This window comes from Pelodiscus sinensis, chromosome 19 (genome assembly GCF_052426305.1).
Source record: "Pelodiscus sinensis isolate ZL-2025 chromosome 19, ASM5242630v1, whole genome shotgun sequence".
In the NCBI taxonomy this organism is placed as follows: Eukaryota; Metazoa; Chordata; order Testudines; family Trionychidae; genus Pelodiscus; species Pelodiscus sinensis.
The window spans coordinates 24,917,404-24,939,426 of NC_143070.1; the positions used below are offsets into that span (position 1 = coordinate 24,917,404).

At 53.0% G+C, this 22,023-nt stretch overlaps 7 non-coding genes across 7 annotated transcripts; 3 read left to right on the top strand and 4 right to left on the bottom strand.

Moving 5' to 3' along the window:
- Nucleotides 1-1,363: 1,363 nt before the first annotated feature.
- TRNAS-GCU (transfer RNA serine (anticodon GCU)) lies at nucleotides 1,364-1,445 on the bottom strand. The gene has a single exon. It is a non-coding gene; the product is annotated as a tRNA-Ser (tRNA).
- A 1,511-nt stretch (nucleotides 1,446-2,956) lies between these two features.
- On the top strand, nucleotides 2,957-3,061 carry TRNAR-UCU (transfer RNA arginine (anticodon UCU)). The gene is made up of 2 exons: nucleotides 2,957-2,993; nucleotides 3,026-3,061. It is a non-coding gene; the product is annotated as a tRNA-Arg (tRNA).
- A 1,985-nt stretch (nucleotides 3,062-5,046) lies between these two features.
- Nucleotides 5,047-5,118, top strand: TRNAC-GCA (transfer RNA cysteine (anticodon GCA)). Its single transcript has one exon. It is a non-coding gene; the product is annotated as a tRNA-Cys (tRNA).
- A 457-nt stretch (nucleotides 5,119-5,575) lies between these two features.
- On the top strand, nucleotides 5,576-5,647 carry TRNAE-CUC (transfer RNA glutamic acid (anticodon CUC)). The gene has a single exon. It is a non-coding gene; the product is annotated as a tRNA-Glu (tRNA).
- Nucleotides 5,648-9,675: 4,028 nt separating this feature from the next.
- Nucleotides 9,676-9,748, bottom strand: TRNAR-CCG (transfer RNA arginine (anticodon CCG)). The gene has a single exon. It is a non-coding gene; the product is annotated as a tRNA-Arg (tRNA).
- Nucleotides 9,749-14,616: 4,868 nt separating this feature from the next.
- On the bottom strand, nucleotides 14,617-14,689 carry TRNAV-AAC (transfer RNA valine (anticodon AAC)). Its single transcript has one exon. It is a non-coding gene; the product is annotated as a tRNA-Val (tRNA).
- Nucleotides 14,690-18,588: 3,899 nt separating this feature from the next.
- Nucleotides 18,589-18,693, bottom strand: TRNAR-UCU (transfer RNA arginine (anticodon UCU)). The gene is made up of 2 exons: nucleotides 18,657-18,693; nucleotides 18,589-18,624 (listed from the first exon to the last, which is right to left on the bottom strand). It is a non-coding gene; the product is annotated as a tRNA-Arg (tRNA).
- Nucleotides 18,694-22,023: the final 3,330 nt, after the last annotated feature.

Genomic DNA, 22,023 nt, shown 5'->3' on the forward strand with positions numbered 1-22,023 from the left:
CAGCTGCTGTAACATGTGGCAAGAAAGTTGACTAAGGCCATGAAAGTTGACTATGGAGTTGTTTGGTAAAAGTTGCCAGGGGATTCCCTGAATGGGAATTAAACCAGGCCACAGCAATGAAAGTGCTGGATCCTAACCACTACACCATCAGAGACACATAAAGCCTGTCTCCTTGCTCACCTACACTAGCCTTTCAGAGGCCATTTAATGTCCACTTCAGGATGCGGGGAGGGTCCATTCTCCCTTGCCCAGAGGGGACAAGAACAGCCAAATAGAACATCAAAGCAGCAAGACTGGGCCATGCCAGTTTGCCAGACCAAATAACTAGCCCCCCCGCTCTGGAGTCTCTGCCTCTCATGGGCCTTCTCATCCTCAGGCTCCTCTTTGTCTCCAGAAAGACCCTGTTCTGCTCCAGCCACCTCCCTCCGGCTGTCACTTCTAGAGCAAAATGCATCCCTTCATTCTGACTTTGCACACCTGGGATTTTAGCACTCAGAGCTGCACCTGACACCAGCATTGGCTAGTGAGGGGTCTGAACAGCTTCTGCAGAGAGAGTGAAAGAGAGAGACAGCCACTGTGGAGCATCCTTGCCAACTGTCTCAGAAAGCAGAGGAATGTAAATTCTTTGTCAGGTGGGACAGTGCCAGAGACAGAAATTCACCTTCTAACTGTCCCTTCTTCAACTTTAGCTCCTGATTAATCCCCTTTGAAGAAGCCAGATACACAGGAAGGGCTGATCACACCCCTCTGAAAATCAGCTTTCCATGGGTATCTGTAGCTGGCTCCAAGTCATGGGACTTGACATCTCGTCTCCCTCCCGAAACCAGGGAAGTGTCTCCCACCACTGCAGCCTGCTGAGGCTCTATGGCCGTGTCTGTACAGCAGGGACAGCAACACTCACAGCCCCACAGGAGGGCCCCTGCCCTAGCAATGTGGCCCCCCTGAGCAGCCTCTGATGTTCCCTGCTTGAGTCCCAGAACCAGCCCTGAGTGACGGGAGCAGAGGGGGAGCAGCTCACACATGCCAAGGGGCTGGCCAGGGGCAGGACATGAGCCTGCAAGGCAGCAGTGACATCACAAGAAACTTTTGCAGCACCTCAGCTCATTGGCTGGGAAGCAGTGACCTCACAGAGGGGCCATGGCAACAGCCAGGTGGGACAGGAGGCAGGGCTGGGGCATCTCAGAGACCCCCCTGGCCTGGCTGCCTGGAATCTCCTTTGTGAGGTTTCCCCTTGAGGGCAGGAGGGATTGAGGGTCCCAGCTGGGAGTGTCTCTGTGGAGATTTCCCCTGTGGGGCAGGCAGGGTTGCAGGAGAGGCTGGCACTGAACCTCTGGGAGAGGTAAGAGAAAGGGCTGCAAACACCCAATGAGGATGGGATTCAAACCCATGCGTGCAGAGCACAATGGATTAGCAGTCCATCGCCTTAACCACTCGGCCACCTCATCTGAGCGGTTACAACTTGCTTTAAATCACCTGAAGTCAGCACTTCAGGGAACCTTTCTGCCACTTGCTGACTGGCCAAGGACACCCAGGGCGGGAAGGTTTTGCCTTTTCACAATGTTCCCTGGGCTGTTGTACAAAGCTCTGTGCTGGTAACAAACCCAAACACCCCCTGGCTACATCTACCCTGCAGACTTCTTGCTCAAGAACTGTTTTGTGCAAAAGGTCTTGCCCAAAAGTGTGTCCACACTCCCATGTGCTGTTGCACAAGAGAAGTGCTTTTCTGTAAAAGCGCCCATGGCAGTGTGGACGCTCTCCTGTGCAGGAAAGCTCTGACGGGCATTTTAGATATTCGGCTTTCTTGAGCAAGAAACCCCTGTTGCCCGTCCACACTGCCTCCTTGTGGGCGAGTTCTTGCGCAAGAGGGCTTATTCCTCGTGGGGAGAGCAATAACTTCTGTGCAAGAAGCCCTGTTGTCTGATGCTGCACTATAAATTTACTTACACAAGAACGTCCCTGCACTGTAGACGCTCTGCAAGTTTTTACACAAGAGCAGTTGCTCTAGCACAAAAAGCCTGCAGTGCAGACGTAGCCCTGCAGTGTAGACACAGCCTGAGAGAGACAAGGAAAGGAAGTGGCCAGAGCCTCCCCCCAGCAGGCTGGCCCTCAACAGGACGGGCACGTCTACACAGCACCCTCACCTCGAAGTGAGCTGTGCAGTGTGAGCGGCTGCCCGGGACCCCAGGGGAAGGTCTGTGGGGAGTTTCCAAGGCAACAACAGCTACGAAGTTTCATAATCTACACTCATGTGACTGTGATTTATTCCTCCACTGGCAAGTGTCTCTGAAGGGATGAGAAATGCAGGGCCCAGGTGCAGGGAGCCGGGTCACGTTCTCCTGCCTGAGTCTCAGTCCTGGCTGAGGCCTGGCGACAGAGAGAAGAGGCCAATGCAAACAGCCACATGGCAGTGAGGGAGTCAGTACGTGGGTGTGTTGAGCACGGAGCTGGGGGCAGAGTTCAGCTCTAACTCACTAGGGGTGTGTCCCATAGTTCAAAATAATCAATGCGCCTATTTTGAAATAGCTTATTTTGTAATTTGGGGCTGGCTACAGAGCACTTTGAAATAAATCCCCATGCAGGGACGTCGGAATAGCGAGCCTGTTATAGCTTGAAATAAGGGGCTTGCTCTTAAGACGCGTCAGTGTGATACGAGCACCACGTCCTCTAAACCTCCGAGCTAGCCGGCCCACAGGTGTGAGTCTCACAAGTAGCACTCGCAGGAATGAGGTGGGTGAGGCAGCAAAGCCTTTTGCAGGCAGGGGAATTAGCTCAAGTGGTAGAGTGCTTGCTTAGTATGCTAGAGGCAGTGGGATCGATGCCCACATTCTCCAATTACAGCTCTATCCTTTAATTTCAGTGGCCCCCTTCCTCTTCCTACCTCCTCTTCCAAAAGAGACAGACCCCCCGCAGCAATTGCCATGCTGCAAAGCAAAGAGTGGAGATATCAAACTCATCAGGTTCTGTGGTGCAATGGAAAGCACATTGGACTTCTAAGCTGTAGTGGTTAATGTGAGCCCAGCTAGACATTCAAAGATTGTGGGTTCAAGTCCCACCAGAGTCACTTTAGCTGCTTCCTAATTTCCAGGATGCAGCTTTTACAGACCAGTCAATCCTTAGGCTGACACTGGGGTGGGCTGGCATCCAGGCAATTCCCAGTAAGGGTGGAGGGAAGGGCTGGTCCTTGGGGTTAGGGTTGGGGGTTGTTCTGAATGGACCATTTTGTCCCTCCCTGTCTCCTACTAGTGCTGAGCAGCACTCAGGCTGTGACACCGCTGCCAAACATCCTGGACAGTTAATAATGAGCCAGATGGGTTTGTTGGTAGCTCAGTGTGCAGAGCCTTAGATGAAACATTTAAAGGTCCCTGGTTCAATCCCAGGCTTTGGCATGTCTCTCGGTGCAGCAGGGCCCTCTCTGCTCCCCTTGTCATGCTCGTGCCCTGTGACATCCCCTCATCCACCCTCACAGCAGCCCACCTTTGCTTCTAAACCTCCCTCAGAGTGGCTGCTTCTGCTTCCTTGGCTAAAGTCCCTCCCCCGGGCGTGTGGCTGGCAGGGATTGCTAGAGGGATCCATTTACATGTAGCTTCACTGAAACCCCCCTCATTGGCCTGCGCCCAGGTCAGTCCCTGTGTGTTAAAGGGCCTCAGGGAGCACAGAGCAGAGGGATCCCCTCGACACACACACACAGTCCCAGCCCCAAGCCTCCCCCATATCCCAGATCCTGTGCCCTGACTTCTCTACCCTCCCACATCCTCACCCCTGCCCTGAGCCCCCCCCCCACTCTCACACACTCCCCAAATCCCTGCCTTGAGCCTCCCACACTCCACATTTTAATTTCTTACAGGTACTGTCCTATCACAACCCCTCCCCCAACTTCCTGCCTTGAGCCGCCCCCTCCCTCCTGCCCAGCCCAAGGGGTGGTGCCCAATAGAACAGGCCCTGTAAGAAATGTGTCACTTTCACCCCTGGGAGCAGCTCAGCCAGGCAAAGGGGCTGCCTGGGGCAGGACATTAGCCCTGGAGGGCAGGGGTGGGTGTGGCAGTGACATCACAAGGGCCTTTTGCAGCCCCTCAGCTTATTGGCTAAAGGAGGTTGGGAGGTGATGACCTCACAGAGAGTCCATGACAGTGGCCAGGTGGGACAGGCTGCAGGGCAGGGGCCATCTCAGAGTCTCCCCCATGGCTTTGCTGCAGGGAGTCTCCTTGAGAGTTGCCCTTGAGGCCTTTTTGGAGCCTTCTCCTTTCCCACGACTAACTGACCTAGAAGGCCGACGTCTCTGGGGAGAAGGGAAGAGCCTCCAAGAAGACCATTGTACATGTAGCAGGGGAATTAGCTCAAGTGGTAGAGCGCTCGCTTCGCATGTGAGAGGTAGTGGGATCAATACCCACTTTCTCCAAGGAGGGGAAAAACTCCAATTTTTCTTTTTACCAGCAGAGCCAGCCAGGGGCTAAGTGGCTCCAGTAGCCCCTCCCCCCCCGGCCCCGGTCCCCACTTCCTACTTGCTCTCCCCAAAAGCCAGCCACGTTGGGGCAGAGAGCTGCTGGACACCAGCCCTCCTGGGCCGGACAGTGGCAAAAGCACTGGAGACAGGTTGCAGGTGGGGCAGAATTAGCTCCATTGAAAAGTGCTGCCTTTGCGCATGAGAGGTAGCAGGATTCACTCCCATCTTCTCACACTTACTCGTTGGTGCTGAGGGGCCAGCCCCTTTCCTGCAGCCCCAAAATGCGCTTTGTGCAGGGGCCGCTGGTCTTTCTGCCAAGGTGCGTGGCTGGGAGCCAGGACTCAGGACCCTTCCTAAAATATACAAATCCCCGCCCCCCACGACCCTCTGTTCCACTCACACTGTCTGGCTGCTGCCCACATGGAGCTCAGGGGACAGGTGGGTGACTTGCCTTGCAGCTGTGACAGCATCAGACCCCTGCCACCCGCCTGCTCAGTGTGGAGACCAAGCCCAAGGGTGGCACCTGGGATGTGAGTTACACAAAAGCCTCTTGTCTCTTGCTCCTTGTCCAGTTCCCAACATTGGCTCCAGATGACAATTTTTGTGGGGGTGTAGCTCAGTGGTAGAGTGGTTGACTGCAGATCAAGTGGTCCTTGGTTCAAATCCAAGTGCCCCCTTGGAAAATTTCCTTCTAGTGGAAATATTTTCCTTTCCAGTTCCATCACACTCTGGCTTTACATTGCTTGAGGTTCTTGACATTAATAAGAACCCTTAATGCAGAGCTACTCAAGTTTGGAAGCCCTGGTGGCCACAATGAATGGCATTTCACCAGGATGGACAGGGCAGGTGTCCTGAGCTGGTGTATTCTAGAAGCTGGGAATGGGTGACGGGAGGGATCACTTAACAAATGTCTGTCCTGAGGATTCCCACTGGGCAATGGAATTGGCTGCTGTTGTGAGACAGGATCCTGGGCTAGTTGGGCAACTGGCATGGCCCAGTCTGGCTGCTTTGATGTTCTGTTTGGTTTCTGTTCTTGTCCCCTCTGGGCAATGGAAAATGGAGCCATGTCCTGAAGGGGACAGAAAGTGGCCTGTGAAAGGCTAGTGTAGGTAAGGAAAAAACCTTGTTCATGTGTCCCTGATGGTCTAGTGGTTAGGATTCAGCACTCTCACTGCTGAGGCCTGGGTTCAATTCCCAGTCAGGGAAGCCAGCCTCAGTTTTCACCTGACATCTGCCAAGTCGTTCATCTGACCTCATTGTAACAGCAGCTGTGACCCAAGAGGTTCACTCAGGGCCCCTTTCCCACCTCTCCCTCACTGCCAAGACAGCACCTGCCAGTTTCACAAGCCCTTCAGAAGGGGTGGAGCTGGGTGACTCAAACTGCCCCTCCCCTCTCCTGCATGGGCAGTGCTACAGAAAGCTCTGTGGCACACACAGCACTAGCCCAGCGCAGTGTCAGGTAGGCACAAGATCCATTGGTTCAGTTTGGTTGTTGAAGGGGACAACCCAGAACTGGCTCCAGCCCCCACTCAGTAACCTGGGGAAATGACCCAACAGGCCTGGGCCCCTTGGAGAGGCAATGATTCCCCACTGGCCAGGGCAGAGCCTCCCTCTGACACAGTCATGGAGCCTTCTCCCCCTTCACTCAGCTCTCACTGCTCGGTGCTGCCAGGGAGGGGCCTCACTGCGAGAGCGGCCTGGGCAGGTTCCTGCCACAGAGACAAGTCCCAGAGCAGGATGGGGAATAAGCCCTCTTGCGCAAGAACTTGTCCACAAGGAGTCAGTGTGGATGGGCAACAGGGGTTTCTTGCTCAAGAAAGCTGTATATCTAAAATGCCCTTCAGAGCTTTCCTGAGCAGGAAAGCGTCCACACTGCCATGGGTGCTCTTTCAGAAAAGCACTTCTCTTGTGCAACAGCACATGGCAGTGTGGACACACTTTTGGGCAAGACATTTTGCACAAAACAGTTCTTGAGCAAGAAGTCTGCAGGGTAGATGTAGCCAGGGGGTGTTTGGGTTTGTGTCTGCAGGGTAGATGTAGCCAGGGGGTGTTTGGGTTTGTTACCAGCACTGAGCTTTGTACAACAGCCCAGGGAACACTGTGAAAAGCCAAAACCTTCCCGCCCTGGGTGTCCCTGGCCAGTCAGCAAGTGGCACAAAGGTTCCCTGAAGTGCTGACTTCAGGTGATTTGAAACAAGCCCCACCAGGTCAGGTGAGGTGGCTGAGTGGTTAAGGTGATGGACTGCTAATCCATTGTGTTCTCCACGCATGGGTTCGAATCCCATTCTCATTGGGTGTTAATAGCCTTCTCTCTTGCCTCTACCAGAGGCAGCCCTCCCCCTCTACCCCCCACTGCAGCCAAGGGAAATCTCCACAGAGACACTCCCAGATGGGACCCTCAATCCCTTCTGCCCTCAAGGGGAAACCTCACAAAGGAGATTCCAGGCAGCCAGGACTTGGGGGTCTCTGAGATTGCCCCTGTCCCACCTGGCTGTTGCCAGGCATCCTCTATGAGGTCACTGCCTCCCAGCCAATGAGCTGAGGTGCTGCAAAAGTTCCTTGTGATGTCACTGCTGCCTTGCAGGGTCATGTCCTGCCCCTTAGCATGTGTGAGCTGCTCTCCCTGTCCCTGTCACTCAGGGCTGGTTCTGGGGCTCAAGCAGGGAACATCAGAGGCTGCTCAGGGGGCCACATTGCTAGGAATAAGGGATCTTTCGGAAAAGGTTTTATTTTCCAGAAGATCCCCGTCTAGACTGGCGCTTTTTGCTGGCAAAGCCCCGAGCTGGAAAAAAGCAGCAGCCATGTTTATGCAAATGAAGCGGGGGAGATTTAAATCCCCGCTTCATTTGCAATTGCGCTGTGTCTAATCTGCATCCCTTTTCCGCAAAAGGCCCTTCAGCAGCAGCACACGGCTGCCATCCAGCAGGCCCTTCCGGGGGCTTGTGCTTCTGAGAGGCCCTGAGGGAGAGTTCCAGACAAGGACACCTGTGAGACTCTCCCATGGGTGCCCCCACAAGGGCCTTCTGTATTTCCCCTCTGTGCCTCCCCCACCACCCACACACACCCTTCCCCTGCCCGCCCTTCCCACTTTCTGGGCCCGCCTCCCCTGCTGAAGACACGTGAGGAGACACGTGAGAAGTGGTTTTTTTTTTTTGGACCTGCCCCGACCGCAGCCCTAGAGACTCTGGAACAAAGAAGACACATGAGAAGAACCCAACTTTCTTCCTTTTGCTGTGACATGGATGGATCTAGCTCAGGTTTCACTCAAGGGGTCCGTCTGCATGTGAAGTACCTGTGACAGCCCCTGTGCTTCTCTGCCCCCCCATCAGCAATGCCACCTACTTGGGGGAGCACGTGCCCCGAGACTTGTAGAAATGACAACCTAGACAAGCCAGCATCAATCAGGCACCCTTCGATAGCTCAGCTGGCAGAGTGGAGGACTGTAGTGTGTGTTTGACGAGTGATCCTTAGGTCGCTGGTTCAACTCTGGCTCGAAGGAGCAATTGTTTTCCCTCCGGCCTGGCCTTAGCAGAAGGTAACCAAGGTGGTTGCCTTGGGTCCGTGTCTTCAGAGCCCTCCGCTGCAATTGACAGAAAGATTGTGGGGAGGAGCTGCCAATCACATTTCTTGGGCTGCGCAGGTTATATCCACAAACACAAAAGTTCTTTCGGAACAATGGCCGTTATTCCAAAATAACAATGCAAGAGTCTACACAGCAATTCCGTTATTTTGAAATAATTCTGAAGTAACAGGTGGCTTATTCCGACTTCTGCAAACCTCATTCTATGAAGAATAACGCGTAATCCAAATTAGCTATTTCAAAATAATGTGTCTGTAGCTGCGCCACTGCTGCTAATTTGAACTAGCCCCTCCCCGGGGCCATTCTAAGTTATTCTTCCTGGGGCTCTAAATCGAGATAGCTCGTCTACACTGGGGAGCCTGCCTCAGACTATTCTGAGGTTTCCCTGCAGTGTAGACGTGCTAGTTCGAAATAAGCTATTTTGGAATCACTATTCCAGACCAGCTTATTCCAAAATAAATGTGCCATGTAGTCGTAGCCAGAGGGATGAAGCAGCAGGAGGGAAGCCCGGTGTCCAGAGGCCAGTCTGAAAGCTCAGTATTCCATATGGCTACACACAGTCACCTGTCTTGGTCCCATGGTGTAAGGGGCAGGACTTTGAATCTTGCAATCTGAGTTCAAATCTTAGTAGGACCTCCTGGGTTGGGGCTTATTGTTGTGAGGTTTTTCACACTGCCTGGCTATGCTGCAGGCTTCTTGCACAAGAATGGCAGTTCTTGTGCAAAAACTAGCACAGTGTCTATCCTGCATGTGCATTCTTGTGCAAGAAAATGTACAGTAAACCATTGGAAAAGAGGGCTTCTTGTGCAAGAGTTATTCCTCTCCCCATAACGAATAAGCCCTCTTGCACAAGAAGGCAGTGTGCACAGGCAAGAGGGATTTCTTGCGCCAGAAACCCCTAAGGCTCAAATGGCCATTAGTGCTTTCTTGCACAAGAGGGCATCTATGCTGCTGTAGATGCTCCTTAGGAGGAGATAAACCACCTCATAGAGCTGGAAGGGACTTTGAGAGGTCAGATAGCCCAGCCCCCTACCCTCATAGCAAGCACAGGAACCCTCCCTGACAGATTTGCCCCAGATCTCTAAATGGCCCCCTCAAGGATTGAATTCAGAATCCTGGGTTTAGCAAGTTAATACTCAAACCACTCAGCTCTCCCTCCCTGTTGTGCCAAAGCACATGGATGTGTGGATGTGCTCTTGCACAAGAACTCTTGCACAAAACAGTTCTCGGGCAAGAAGCCTGCAGTGTAGATGGAGCCTAAAGTTTTTCATATTTTTTGTTTTAAAAATATTTCAAAGAGTTGTTCAATGTGCCCCAAGCCTGGAATTGTGCTGCAGCCACCTCCCTCGCTACGGTCTCTGGCTCCATGTGCACTGGCCTTCTGTCTGGGTGCTGGCAGGGGAGTGAGAGGTGGCAGGTACTGATGGGTAACAGGTGCCAAGGTGCATACAGAGAAGCCAGCGCCTGCATCTGACCTCACTGTGCAGAGCTCAGCTTTTAACAAACACTCTCCTCCTGTCTGCGCCTAACACCAGTGTCACCGTCTGCTCCTGAGGGGTTCTGTCTGGGGGAAAATGGCAATTCCAGGGGACCCTCACAGCTAACATGGTAAAGAGGAAGACAAAGAGACTCCACTAGGAAACATCACCAGTGTCATCCCAGATGGGACTTGAACCCACAATCCCTGGCTTCGGAAGCCAATGCCTTGTCCATTAGGCCACTGGGGCACGTGAGTGATGTTACAGAAACCGAAATTCCCTTTCTTTCTGGCTGGCCAGGGATACCCAGGGCTGGAAGGTTTTGGCTTTTCACAATGTTCCCTGGGCTGTTGTACAATGCTCAGTGCTGGTAACAAACCCAAACACCCCCTGGCTACATCTACCCTGCAGGCTTTTTGCGCAAGAACTGTTAGGTGCAACAGCGCATCCACACTGCCATGTGCTTTTGTGCAAGAACATCCATGGCAGTGTAAACGCTCTCTCATGCAAGAAACTCCTGTTGTCCATCCATATTGCCTTCTTGTGCAAGAGCTCTTGCACAAAAGGGCTTATTCCTCATGGGGAGAGGAATAACACTTGTGCAAGAAGCCCTCTTTTCCTACATTTTGCCATAAATTTACTTGCACAAGAATGCGCGTGCATTATAGATGCTCCTCAAGTTTTGCGTAAGAAGCCTGCAGTGTAGACGTAGTCCCTGGGTGCCCAGAGACAGGCTGGCAAGTCACAGTCTGGCTCGGAGCACTTTCTGCAATGGGAAGATGTCCATGGAGCAGGTGTATGACAGCAGCACACGGCTCTGGTGGGCTGGGGAGGGAGGCCCAGCATCCGGAGGAGCGTTTCCTAGAGAAGCGTTTACTGACAGTGTCTGTCTCTGGTCTGATTTTACCGTGTGGTGAGACACTGGCACCCACAGCAGCATGGACGGGGTGGCTGGAGGGAGCGGCTGGTGGGTGGCTGGTAGGAGCAGTGGCAAGTGGCCAACGGAGTGGGTGAGATGCTTCCTATCCCCAACCCACCCCCAAGAGTGGGAGGTGAGCTCTGAAAACCACCTGTGAGCTCTTATCTGCCCTGAGCAAGGGAAGCAACTGTGAGTGGGGTACGGAGAAAGTTTGGGCATGTGAGTGGGACACTTATATGGCTGGATTTACATTGCTGGCAAAGGACATTGCCCAATCCCCTTGAGTGGGGACTTACTTGTGGGTTGGTTCTGAACCCTCCTTGTGCCCAGGCCTGACATAACCTGCCCCACAGAATTCACACAGCAAACGGGGCTCTCAGAGCACAGGGGGAGTTTGGGGGCTCATTGCTGGGCCGTGGGGTGAAGCATCAAACCAGCCCCCTCCTGTGGGGCCTGTGAGTGCTGCTGAAACTGGGCCCCGAGCCTGGACAACAGCAAACAAAAGGTCTGGGGGCCACACAGAGACCCCACTGGGCTGAGCAGGAAGTGGCTGGGACTTTGCTTTGTCTTTGCCTGTGGGCTTGTCTGTCTGCAGCCTGGAGACATCCTGGCTCCTCAGACGATTGGTCTGGATGGAGCGTTACAGACGTCAGAAGAATGGAATTGCTGTGTAGACGCTCCCATTGTTATTGCAGAATAATGGCCGTTATGCCCAAGGAACGCTGCTGTGTAGATGCAGCCTCAGAGAAATGCTGAGCAAGTGCACCTGCAATGTCAGGGGAGACAGGAAAATGAGGTCACTTCTCTAGCTATCAAAAAGAGGGCATGTCAAGAGTGGGGGTACGTCTAGACTACAGGGTTTTGTCAACGGAAGTTTTGTCGACAGATACTGTCGACAAAACTTCTGCCGACATAGAGCGTCTAGACACTTTCAGTTCTGTCGACAAAGCAAGCTGATCCTGACACCCGTATTGATAGATTCAAGTGCAGTTTTTGTACATGTGTGAGTTGCTTAGGGAGGCCGAGGGGGGCCCTCTCTTTCCCCACCTAACAGCCGCTCTACAGCACAGCTGGGTTTATCCCCACTCATCCTTGTGGGGTGTTTTGCAGGGAGCTGACAAGAAGCGGAAGAGGGAAACCGCTGGCCGGCAGAACTGAGGCTTGGGATTCTCCTGTGCCAGGGAGTCTGTGTCAGTGCCCTTGGGGATCTTGAGCTGGGTGGCTCCTGGGCTTGTTGGCTCCACTCCAGGGGTGTCTCCTCTGCAGGGCGGTGCTTGTTCCCGGGGCTAACGCTTATCCCTGGGACACACTTTGTGCAGGGACCATTGGTTGTTGCTGGTCTTTGTGCCACATTATGTGTCTGGGACGTGGGAGTGAGACAGACACGTATAAACACACACACACCCCGGTTCTGCGTCCCCAGCTCCCGGCCCTCCTCTGTCATCCCCACACACTGCCCTGAGCCTCCCAGCCTGCGCCCCCACATGTAGCTTTCTTACAGATGCTGTTTTACCGCAAACCTCTCACCCCCAGCTTTGGCCCCCCCAGGGGTAGGTTGTGCTGCCCCACCCCCAAAGGAGCCTCGCGTGGCCTTGGGCAGACACACCACTGGGGGATTGGCCCTGGTTGTCAGGCAGCTTGTGATGCTGGCCACAGAGCACGCACCATGGGACCTGCAGGGAGGCTGCTCTCAGGGCACCTGGGACTCTAGGCTGGTGGCCGACACTCTGTGCTCCTGGCTTCCCTGCAGCTCTGTTCTCTTTGGAGACGGGCCCCTCGCTATTGCTGTGCGCACTCTTCAGTAAAGAGCTTGTGACTGGACTTTGCTGGTGTTGCCTGTTTCTTTGCGGTCAGACAATGAACCGAGCCGTCTGGGCTAGAGTCCCTGACAGAGGCAACGATTCCCCACTGGCCAGGGCAGAGTCTCCCTCTCACACAGTCATGGAGCCTTCTCCCCCTGGTCCTGCCTCCCTCCCCTTCTCTGAGCTCTTAGGGTATGTCTACATGACAGAGTTTTCCCGTCTTCTGCAAGAAAATGGAAAGAACAGAGGGGTTTCTCTGGCATTGGTGATCCTCATTCTACAAGGAAGAAGTCTTTTTGCGGAAGAGCTCTTTTTGAAAAACGCATGTGTGGTTGGAGAAGAAAGTTCTTTCAGAAGAAGAGGAAAGGGGGAAAAGCACAGGTGCCCTGGTGGCCATTCCGTCCATAGCAATCCCAGCTTACATGCGAGAGAGCGTCCATTCAGTCTGGACTCTCTCTTTCGGAAAAGCAGATCACTTTTTTAATGCACTTTTGCAGCGTGGATGCTCTCTTCTGGAAGAAGTTTTTTTTTTTTGAAGATCCCTTCCGAAAAAAGCTTCTTCCGAAAGAAGCCTGCAGTCCAGACGTAGCCTCTGGGTACACCTGCAAAGCACGTTTATTTCAAAAACCGCTATTTTGAAAAAAATTTAAATAGCTTGTTTCAAAACAGCATATCCACAGTAGGGGGAAGCCTCAAAATTAGTCCAAGGAAGGTTCCCCTAAGGTGGATGCGCTACCTTGATTTAGAGCCCCAGGAAGCACCAGGGAGTAATTACTTTGAAAGGCCCTGGGCAGGAGCTATTTCAAAATAGCAGCAGTGGAGCATCCACACTCCGGGTGTTTTGAAATAGCTATTTTGGAAGAGGCGTTATTCTTCTTGCAATGAGGTTTACAGATTTGGAACTAAGCCGTGACTGGCTTTTGAGGGGAGCAAGTAGGAAAAGGGAGGGGCCACTGGAGTCACTTGGCCCTCTGGGTGGCTCTGTCTGGGAAAAGAAAAACAGGGACCCCCCCATCAATGGAGAATGCAGCTATTGATCCAACTGCTTCTCACATGTTAAGCAAGTGCTCTACCACTCAAACTAATTCTTCCACTTGCTTAGGGCTAAGTCTTTTGGTGACTCTTCCCTTCTCCACAGGGACGTCTGTCTTCTAGGTTAGTTAGTCCTGGGAAAGGAGAAGGCTCCAATGAGGCTCCTCCTCACACTCGTGCTTGTGACCCTCATTCTCTCTCTGGCCTCAGGAGCAGATCTCAAGGAGACTCCCTGCAGCAAAGCCATGGTGGGGCTCTGAGATGGCCCCTGCCCTGAAGCCTGTCCCACCTGGCCATTGTCATGGACTCTCTGTGAGGTCATCACCTCCTAACCTCCTTTAGCCAATAAGCTGAGGGGCTGCAAAAGGCCCTTGTGATGTCACTGCCACACCCACCCCTGCCCTCCAGGGCTAATGTCCTGCCCCAGGCAGCCCCTTTGCATGGCTGAGCTGCTCCCAGGGGTGAAAGTGACACATTTCTCACAGGGCCTGTTCTATTGGGCACCACCCCGTGGGCATAGGGAGGCTCAAGGCAGGAAGTGGTGGGAGGGGTTGTGATAGGACAGTACCTGTTAGAAATTACAGAGGATAGTGGGAGGCTCAGGGAAGGGATTTGGGGGGCATATGAGTGAGGTAGGGCTCAGAATACAGAAGTCAGGATTCAGGATCAATGGGACTAGAATTCCAGCTCCCTCTGCTCTGGGCTCCCTGAGGCCTGTTATCAAACAAGGGATTTCTCTGCAGTGCACTGTGGAGAGAAACCCCTGAGCCAGTGACATGGACTGATCTGGTTCCAAGCAACCAAGGGGGGGTGTGTGTGTTCAGTAAATCTACATGTGACTAGATCCATCTAGCAGCCACAGGGCCTTTAGCCAAGGCAGCGGTGACTCTGAGGAAGGGTTGGGGGCTAATCAGAGGAACATGAGTGTCCAAGGCTGCGCAGAAATGGACGAGGGGACGTCACAGACACTAACACATCAAGAGGTAGAGAGAGGCCCTGCTGCACTTCCAGACATGCCACAGCCTGGATAGAACCAGGGATTTTCAGCTGTTTAATCTAAGACGCTTGCTACTGAGCTACTGCTAACAGGCCAGGGGAGGAAGGCCAGGACAAGACCCTTTTAGCCACTGGGTCTGTGCCAGCTGGAGCCTCCTCCTACCAGATCTCTGGCCTGAGTCCTGCAAAGCCTCCAACAGCTGCCTGGTCTGACTCATCTGCTTCCCCAGCCTGGCACCCAGGGGCATTCTCAGCTGATGTCACCCCCCTCTGTCACGTGGGAGTTGGGCTCATCCCAGGCACAGGTCTGGCAGAAGGAGCTCTGCTTACCTGGGCACCACGGGGAGGTGCAATAAGAGGAGAGCCAGTGTTTCTGCCTGGCTTTGAACCAGGGACCTTTTGTGTGTTAAACAAATGTGCTAACCACTACACCACAGAAACACCTGTGAAGGGCTTAGGTTCTGCTGGACTTAAACTTGGACAAATGTTCTGCTACTAACTCTTGGCCAATGCTTTGGGGAAAAGGCCGAGCAAGAGCAGGGAATAAGACACCCCCTCCCCCCGCTACTTCTCTAGACCTTTGCTCCCAACACTGGGAAGGTGTCAGGGGCTTTGTGATGCAGGAGGGGTGACCCACGTCACATCCCCAGCGTTGCCCCCTGCAGGGATGGACCTTTGGGGACAGGCCCAGATTCCCCGACCTCTCACACTCCAGAGTAGAGCAGCCCCCAGGAGTAGGGCTGAGCCATGCAGTGGTGGCAGGAGCCAAGAGTTTACCTGAGACCTTAGGAACCCAGCACACGGCACCACCCCAGGCATCTCTCTGATAGGGGCAGAAGGGGAGGGTGTCTCAGGACTTGGGTAGCTTGTTGCCCTAGGAAGGGGTGTGACCAAAACACATACCCTCGCTGTGAACCTGCACAGGGAAACCCCATTGAATTTCTATTCCAACACCTCAACCACTCGGCCATCACAGCTCTGAGAAGTTTGTTTCCTGTACATAAATGTGGAGAAAAATTCTGTTACTAACACCTTGGCCAACTCCGATTGCTGTGGGGTTAAGAAATTCTCTCTTGTTAATTCTGTGCCCTCAGGAAGGGACCAAATCAAAGGAGGCCAGGCCCCCACCTGGGGACTCCAACCTAAACCCTGAGACCAAGGGGGTTGACAATCCAGGTGATCAATGTTTGCTGCACTTGTCCCTCCCCTCAACCCTGCCCAACCTCAAGGCCAACTCTACAGTCCCAGCGGCTGGGGGAGATGTGCATGTTAGAGCCTCTGCCCACTGAGCTGTAGCCTTCTGTGCCCAGACACCGCCAGGATGGGAAAGCTGGAGGGAAATGGGGACTGGTCGCTCTTTGGGAGTCAAAGGTGTTGTCTGGGACCATAGAGTAGAACAGTTTTACAGCCCACTGGTGAGGCGGGTACCATGGCTTAGCGAGCCCGTTATGGTTTGACACAAGGGGCCCACGGGTGTCAGTCTCACAAGTGGCCCTTTAAGAAAGGAGCCTTGGGCAGCTGCAGGGACGTTGTGGGCTCTGGAACGAGGGGGGTGAAACAGGGGAGATGCTTACCAGGAGGGGAATTAGCTCAAGTGGTAGAGCACTCGCTTAGCATGCGAGAGGCAGTGGGACCAATGCCCACATTCTCCAACTACAGATCAGTCCTTATTTTCACTGTCAGTGGCTCCTCCCTCTTCCTACCAGCTCCTGTGAAAAAGACAGACCTGGCTCCCCTTTCTTCTCCTGCAGCAATTGCCATGCTGCAAAGACGAGAGGAGAGAGAGCAAATCGAGCAACCCATCATGCTCTGTGGTGCAATAGCAAGTGCGTTGGTTATCTAAGTTGGGGTGCCCACTGTGAACCAGGACAGTTGTTCAAAGGTTGTGGGTTCAAATCCCCCTACAGTCACTTTAGCTGCTCACTGATTTCCAGAGCAGCTTTTACAGAACAGGCAATCCTTAGGCTGACACTGGGGTGTGCTTGAGTCCAGACAGTTCCCTGCAGTCCCCAATGAGGGCAGGGGCTGGTACATGGGGATGAAGGTGGGGATTGTTTTGAAATGCTGTAGGTGCCGTTGGACCATTTTGTTCCTCCCTGTCTCGTACCAGTATTGTGCAGCACTCAGGCTATGTCTACACTACACTGTTCTTCTGGAAAAAGTTACACAAATTGTGAACCCCGATTTGCGTGGCTTTTTCTGCTTCTTTTTTCAGAAGAGGCTTTTCCAACATTTGACCTGTCTACACTGAGCCAAATGTTGGGGGAAAAAAATCCTTTTTTGGAACATCCCTTCTTTCTCATAAAATGAGCTACAAAAGGATGCCCAAAAAGCACTTCGGAAGAGAAGCTGTGTTCTCTGGGCTAAAGCGTTTTCTCTGTAGTGTAGACAGAGCTCTGATGTAGCATCTGTTTTCAAGTTTAGGGTGCAGCGTAGACAGAGGGTTGCAATATGATTCGCAATTTGAGCTACAGAAGTTGTCGTTTTGAGCTTATTTTGAAAACGCTTTGGTGTCTACACAGCACGAAATATCGAAATAACCTGCTATTCCTCTAGTCTCATTAACACAGACACAATAGCAAAACTCTACTATTTTCATCACTACACTTTTAAACAAGGAAATAGAGGCGATATATACCTAAATGGCTACATTACTAAACCTAAAATGCAAATATAAAAAGAATAAAACTTTCAGGCCCCCACACCTTGATATTTGTAGCTCAAAGCTGGAGCTGCTGTGGAAGGAGGTGAAGCTACAGAAGCTGACAGGGGACAATCAGTGGCCGGAGGGTTATTTTTTCTCTTCCCAGGGCTGATGTGGCTAGAACCGAGGAGAAGAAAATCCTCTTCCCTTCTCCTCAGAAGATGGAAGTTGCAGTTGGTTCTCTCTCTGGTTCTACTAAAGCTGGACTCCAGGACTAGACTTTTTCTTTTTAAAACCGTGCTGAAAGTTGAGATCTATTTTCTTGTAGACTGAGAGTTAAAGAAGAGCATCACTCAGCCTGCAGCTTGAACCCACAACCTGGAAATTAAAAGTCTCCTGCTCAACCAACTGAGCTAACAAGGACGCAATTAACAAAGCTTCTGACACCCCATCACAGCATAGCAGGAGCCAAGTGTTCTCCATTGCCCGACACAAGGCTCTTTCTTGCCCCAAATGGGGGGTTCTGGTCTGTGAGGAGGTTTAAGCTCAAATCCCCCTCCTGACACACCCACTTCTTTCCCCACAAGGAACGGCCCCATTTCCATCTCTCCAGGGACAGGAGAAGGGGTCGGGTTCAAGATTTCTCTTAGCGCCGCAGCAAGGGGAGATGGAGGAAAATCAAACCCCTTTGGAAGCTTTGTTCTCATGGCACCAAGTGTGGCATGAGGGGTGTGAGCTGGGGAGCAGAAGGGGTATTTGGGTGCACCCAGGGGCAGCAAGAATGCAGTCTCTCAGGCCAGTGCATTGGGGACAATGTGTGAGCCCTTCCATGAGCGTTTTCTGCTCCCACTGGGGAAGGCAGCTGGGCTTTGAGCTACAAATCTCAAGGGGCTGGTGAGGAAATGAGGAGCTGGCAGCTCGGGTGAGTCGCTTCCCTGAGAACAAGAGGTGGAGTGTTCACAAGGTGCATTCCCCTCCTCCGCAGAGCAGGGTGTTAGAAAGAGCCAGGAACAGAACAGTCAGACAAGTTCTAGCAGCGAGATCTGCTTCTCTGGTGTAGTGCTTGTACCATTTGTCTAAAGCGCAAAAGATCCCTGGTTTGAAGCACAAGGTTGTCTCTCATTGCTGCTCCCCTGAGTGCCCAGGTAAGTGCAGCTGCTGCTGACCAGCCTGTGCCTGGGATGAGCCCAGCTCCCCATGTGACAGAGGGGGTGACATCAGCTGAGAATGCCCCTTGGTGCCAGCCTGGGGAAGGGAGATGAATCAGGCCAGGCAGCTGTTGGAGGCTTGTGGCTTGGCCTCCCTGCCCTGGGAGGCTGGTGTACTGGGCGGGCTCTGCCTGTTGCCTCCCTTGTGTGACTTACCCAGTGTCCACAGGCCAAATGTTGGAAAAGCCTCATCCAGAAAAAGCTACACAAATTTGTTTTTGAAATGTGCGTAGGTTTTTCCAGAAGAGCAGTGCAGACATAGCTTGAGTGTTGCTCAGCACTGGTAGGAGACAGGGAGGGACAAAATAGTCTAAAGGCACCTGCAGACTTTCAGAACAACCCCCATCCCCAACCCCAAGAACCAGCCCTTCCCTCCCTCCTTACTGGGGTCTGCTGGGAATTGCCTGGATGCCAGCCCACCCCAGTGTCAGCCTAAGGTTTGCCTGGTCTGTAATAGCTGCATCCTGGAAATGAGGAAGCAGCTAAAGTGACTCTGGTGGGACTTGAACCCACAACCTTTGAATGTCTAGCTGGGCTCACATTAACCATTACAGCTTAGAAGTCCAATGTGCTTTCCATTGCACCACAGAGCCTGACAGACTGCCGGGGTTGATATCTCCATTCTCTGCTTTGCAGCATGGCAATTGCTGGGGGTCTGTTTCTTCTCGGAGAGGAGGTAGGAAGAGGGAGGGGGCCACTGAAATAAAGGCTAAAAACTGAGCTGTAGTTTGAGAACTACACTGCCTCTCTCATGCTAAGCGAGCGCTCTACCACTTGAACTAATTCCCCTGCTTGTAAAAGGCCCTGCTGCCTCACCCACCTTGTTCCAGAGCCCACAACATCCCTGCAGCTGCCCAAAGCTCCTTTCTGAATGGGCCACTTGCGAGACTGACACCCGTGGGCCGGCTAGCTTGGAGCTCTAGGACACGGTGCTCATATCACACAGAAGCATCTTAAAAGCAAGCCCCTTATTTCAAGCTATAACGGGCTTGCTATTCCGACATCCCTGCATGGCAGGAGGAGGGAGGGATTTTGGAATAGCGATTTATTTCGAAATAAGTGCTGTGTAGCCAGCGCCAAATTACAAAATGAGCTATTTCAAAATAGCTGCATTGATTATTTTGAGCTATGGGATGCACCCCTAGTGAGTTAGAGCTGAGCTCTGCCCCCAGCTCCCTGCTCCACCCACCCATGTACTGACTCCCTCGCTGCCATGGGGCTGTTTGCATTGGCCTCTTCTCTCTGTAGCCAGGCTTCAGCCAGGACTGAGACTCAGGCAGGAGAATGTGACCCGTCTCCCTTCACCTGGGCCCTGCATTTCTCATCCCTTCAGAGACACTTGCCAGTGGAGGAATAAATCACAGTCACGTGAGTGTAGATTATGAAACTTTGTAGTTGTTGTTGCCTTGGAAACTCCCCACAGACCTTCCCCTGGGGTCCCGGGCAGCCGCTCACACTGCACAGCTCACTTCGAGGTGAGGGTGCTGTGTAGACGTGCCCGTCCTGTTGAGGGCCAGCCTGCCGGGGGGAGGCTCTGGCCACTTCATTTCCTTGTCTCTCTCAGGCTGTGTCTACACTGCAGAGCTACGTCTACACTGCAGGCTTTTTGCACAAGAGCAAGTGCTCTTTTGTGTAAAAACTTGCAGAGCGTCTACACTGCAGGTACCTTCTTGTGTAAGTAAATTTATAGTTCAGCATCAGACAACAGGGCTTCTTGCACAGAAATTATTCCTCTCCCCACAAGGAATAAGCCCTCTTGTGCAAGAACTCGTCCACAAGGAGGCAATGTGGATGGGCAACAGCAGTTTCTTGCTCAAGAAAACTCTATGGCTAAAATGGCCATCAGAGCTTTCCTGCGCAGGAGAGCGTCCACACTGCCATGTGCACTCTTGCAGAAAAGCACTTTTCTTGTGCAAAAGCACATGGCAGTGCAGAGACACTGTTGCGCAAGACCTTTTGCACAAGAACTCTTGCACAAAACAGTTCTTGAGCAAGAAGTCTGCAGGGTAGGTGTAGCCAGGGGGTGTTTGGGTTTGTTACCAGCACTGAGCTTTGTACAACAGCCCAGGGAACATTGTGAAAAGCCAAAACCTTCCAGCCCTGGGGGTCCCTGGCCAGTCAGCAAGTGGCAGAAAGATTCCCTGAAGCCCTGACTTTAGGTGATTTGAAACAAAACCATATAGTTCAGATGAGGTGGCCTAGTGGTTAAGGCAATGGACTGCTAATCCATTGTGCTCTGCCTGAATGGGTTCAAATCCCATCCTCATTGGGTGTTTGCAGCCCTCTCTCTTGCTTCTCCCAGAAGTTCAGTACCAGCCCCTCCTGTAACCCTGCCAGCTCCAGCCCCTCCCACTGCAGCCTGGGGAAAGGGGAAATCTCCACAGAGACACTCCCAGCTGGGACCCTCAATCCCTTCTGCCCTCAAGGGGAAACCTCACAAAGGAGATTCCAGGCAGCCAGGCCATGGGGGTCTCTGAGATGCCCCAGCCCTGCAGCCTGTCCCACCTGGCTGTTGCCATGGTCCCTCTGTGAGGTCACTGCCTCCCAACCAATGAGCTGAGGTGCTGCACAAGGCCCTTGTGATGTCACTGCTGCCTTGCAGGCTCATGTCCTGCCCCTGGCCAGCCCCTTGGCATGTGTGAGCTGCTCCCCCTGCCTCCCTCACTCAGGGCTGGTTCTGGGGCTCAAGCAGGGAACATCAGAGGCTGCTCAGGGAGCCACATTGCTAGGCCAGGGGCCCCCCTGTGGGGCTGTGAGTGTTGCTGTCCCTGCTGTACAGACAGGGCCAGAGAGCCTCAGGAGGCTGCAGCGGTGGGAGACACTTCCCCAGTTTTGGGAGGGAGACAAGAGGTCAAGGCCCATGACTTGGAGCCTGCTGCCAATACCTATCGAAAGTTGATTTTCAGAGGAATGAGATCAGCCCTTCCTTGTATCTGGCTTCTTCAAAAGGGCTTAATCAGGATCTAAAATTGAAGAAGGACCATTTAGAAGGGTGAATTTCTGTCCCTGGCATTGTTTTCTGTGTACCCCACTGGCCTAATGGACAAGGCACTGGCTTTTTAAGCCAGGGATGGTGGGTTCAAGTCCCACCTGGGGTGACAGTTTCCTCTCACTGATAAAGAGTTTACATTCCTCTGCTCTCTGAAGTAGTTGGCAAGGCTGCTCCACAGTTGCTGTTCCCCTTTCTACACAAGATGTTCAGACCCCTCACTAGCCAATGCTGGTGTTAGGTGCAGATGGGAGTGCTAAAATCCCAGGGATTCAAAGTGAGAATGAAAGGGTGCATTTTCCTCTAGAAGGCCCAGGAATCACAGCTGGAGGGAGGAGGTGGCTGTAGCAGAGCAGGGTCTGTCTGGAGACAAAGCGGAGCCTGAGGCTGAGAAGGCCCATTAGAGGCAGGGACTCCAGAGCACGGGAGGTGGGGGGCTACTTATTTGGTCTGGAAAACTGACAGAAAATCCCCAGGAAATCCCCAGGCCCCTGAGCTGGGTGCCGGCAAGGCCCATGGGGTAGTTTGCCTGGTGGGGCTTGGGGGGGTGGAGACTCAAACTGTCAAACTGTCCCTCGTGCCCCTTTTGTGTGTCTGTTGCGGTTCAAGCCTTGTGCTGGCTGAAGATATGTTTGCTGTGGTGACTGCTCTACCCCCCTCCTTTAGCTGCCTGCTATGGACAGGGAAGCAGAAACAAGCCAGAAAAATGGTAGGAGGAAGCTCCAGTCTGCACAGCCCCAGTGGCTAAAAGGCCCTTGGTCTGGCCTGCTTTCCCCAATAGCAGGGAAAACTCTTCTCTTCCCTCTATTGTGGGGTTACTCATGGGCCTGCTGGCTCAGCTGTTTAGAGCTTCATGCTAATAATGTCCAGGTCTCTGCAGTCCATGCGGAGGAATGTGGACATTTTTGGCCAAATGGCCAATGGTCTTGCAAAG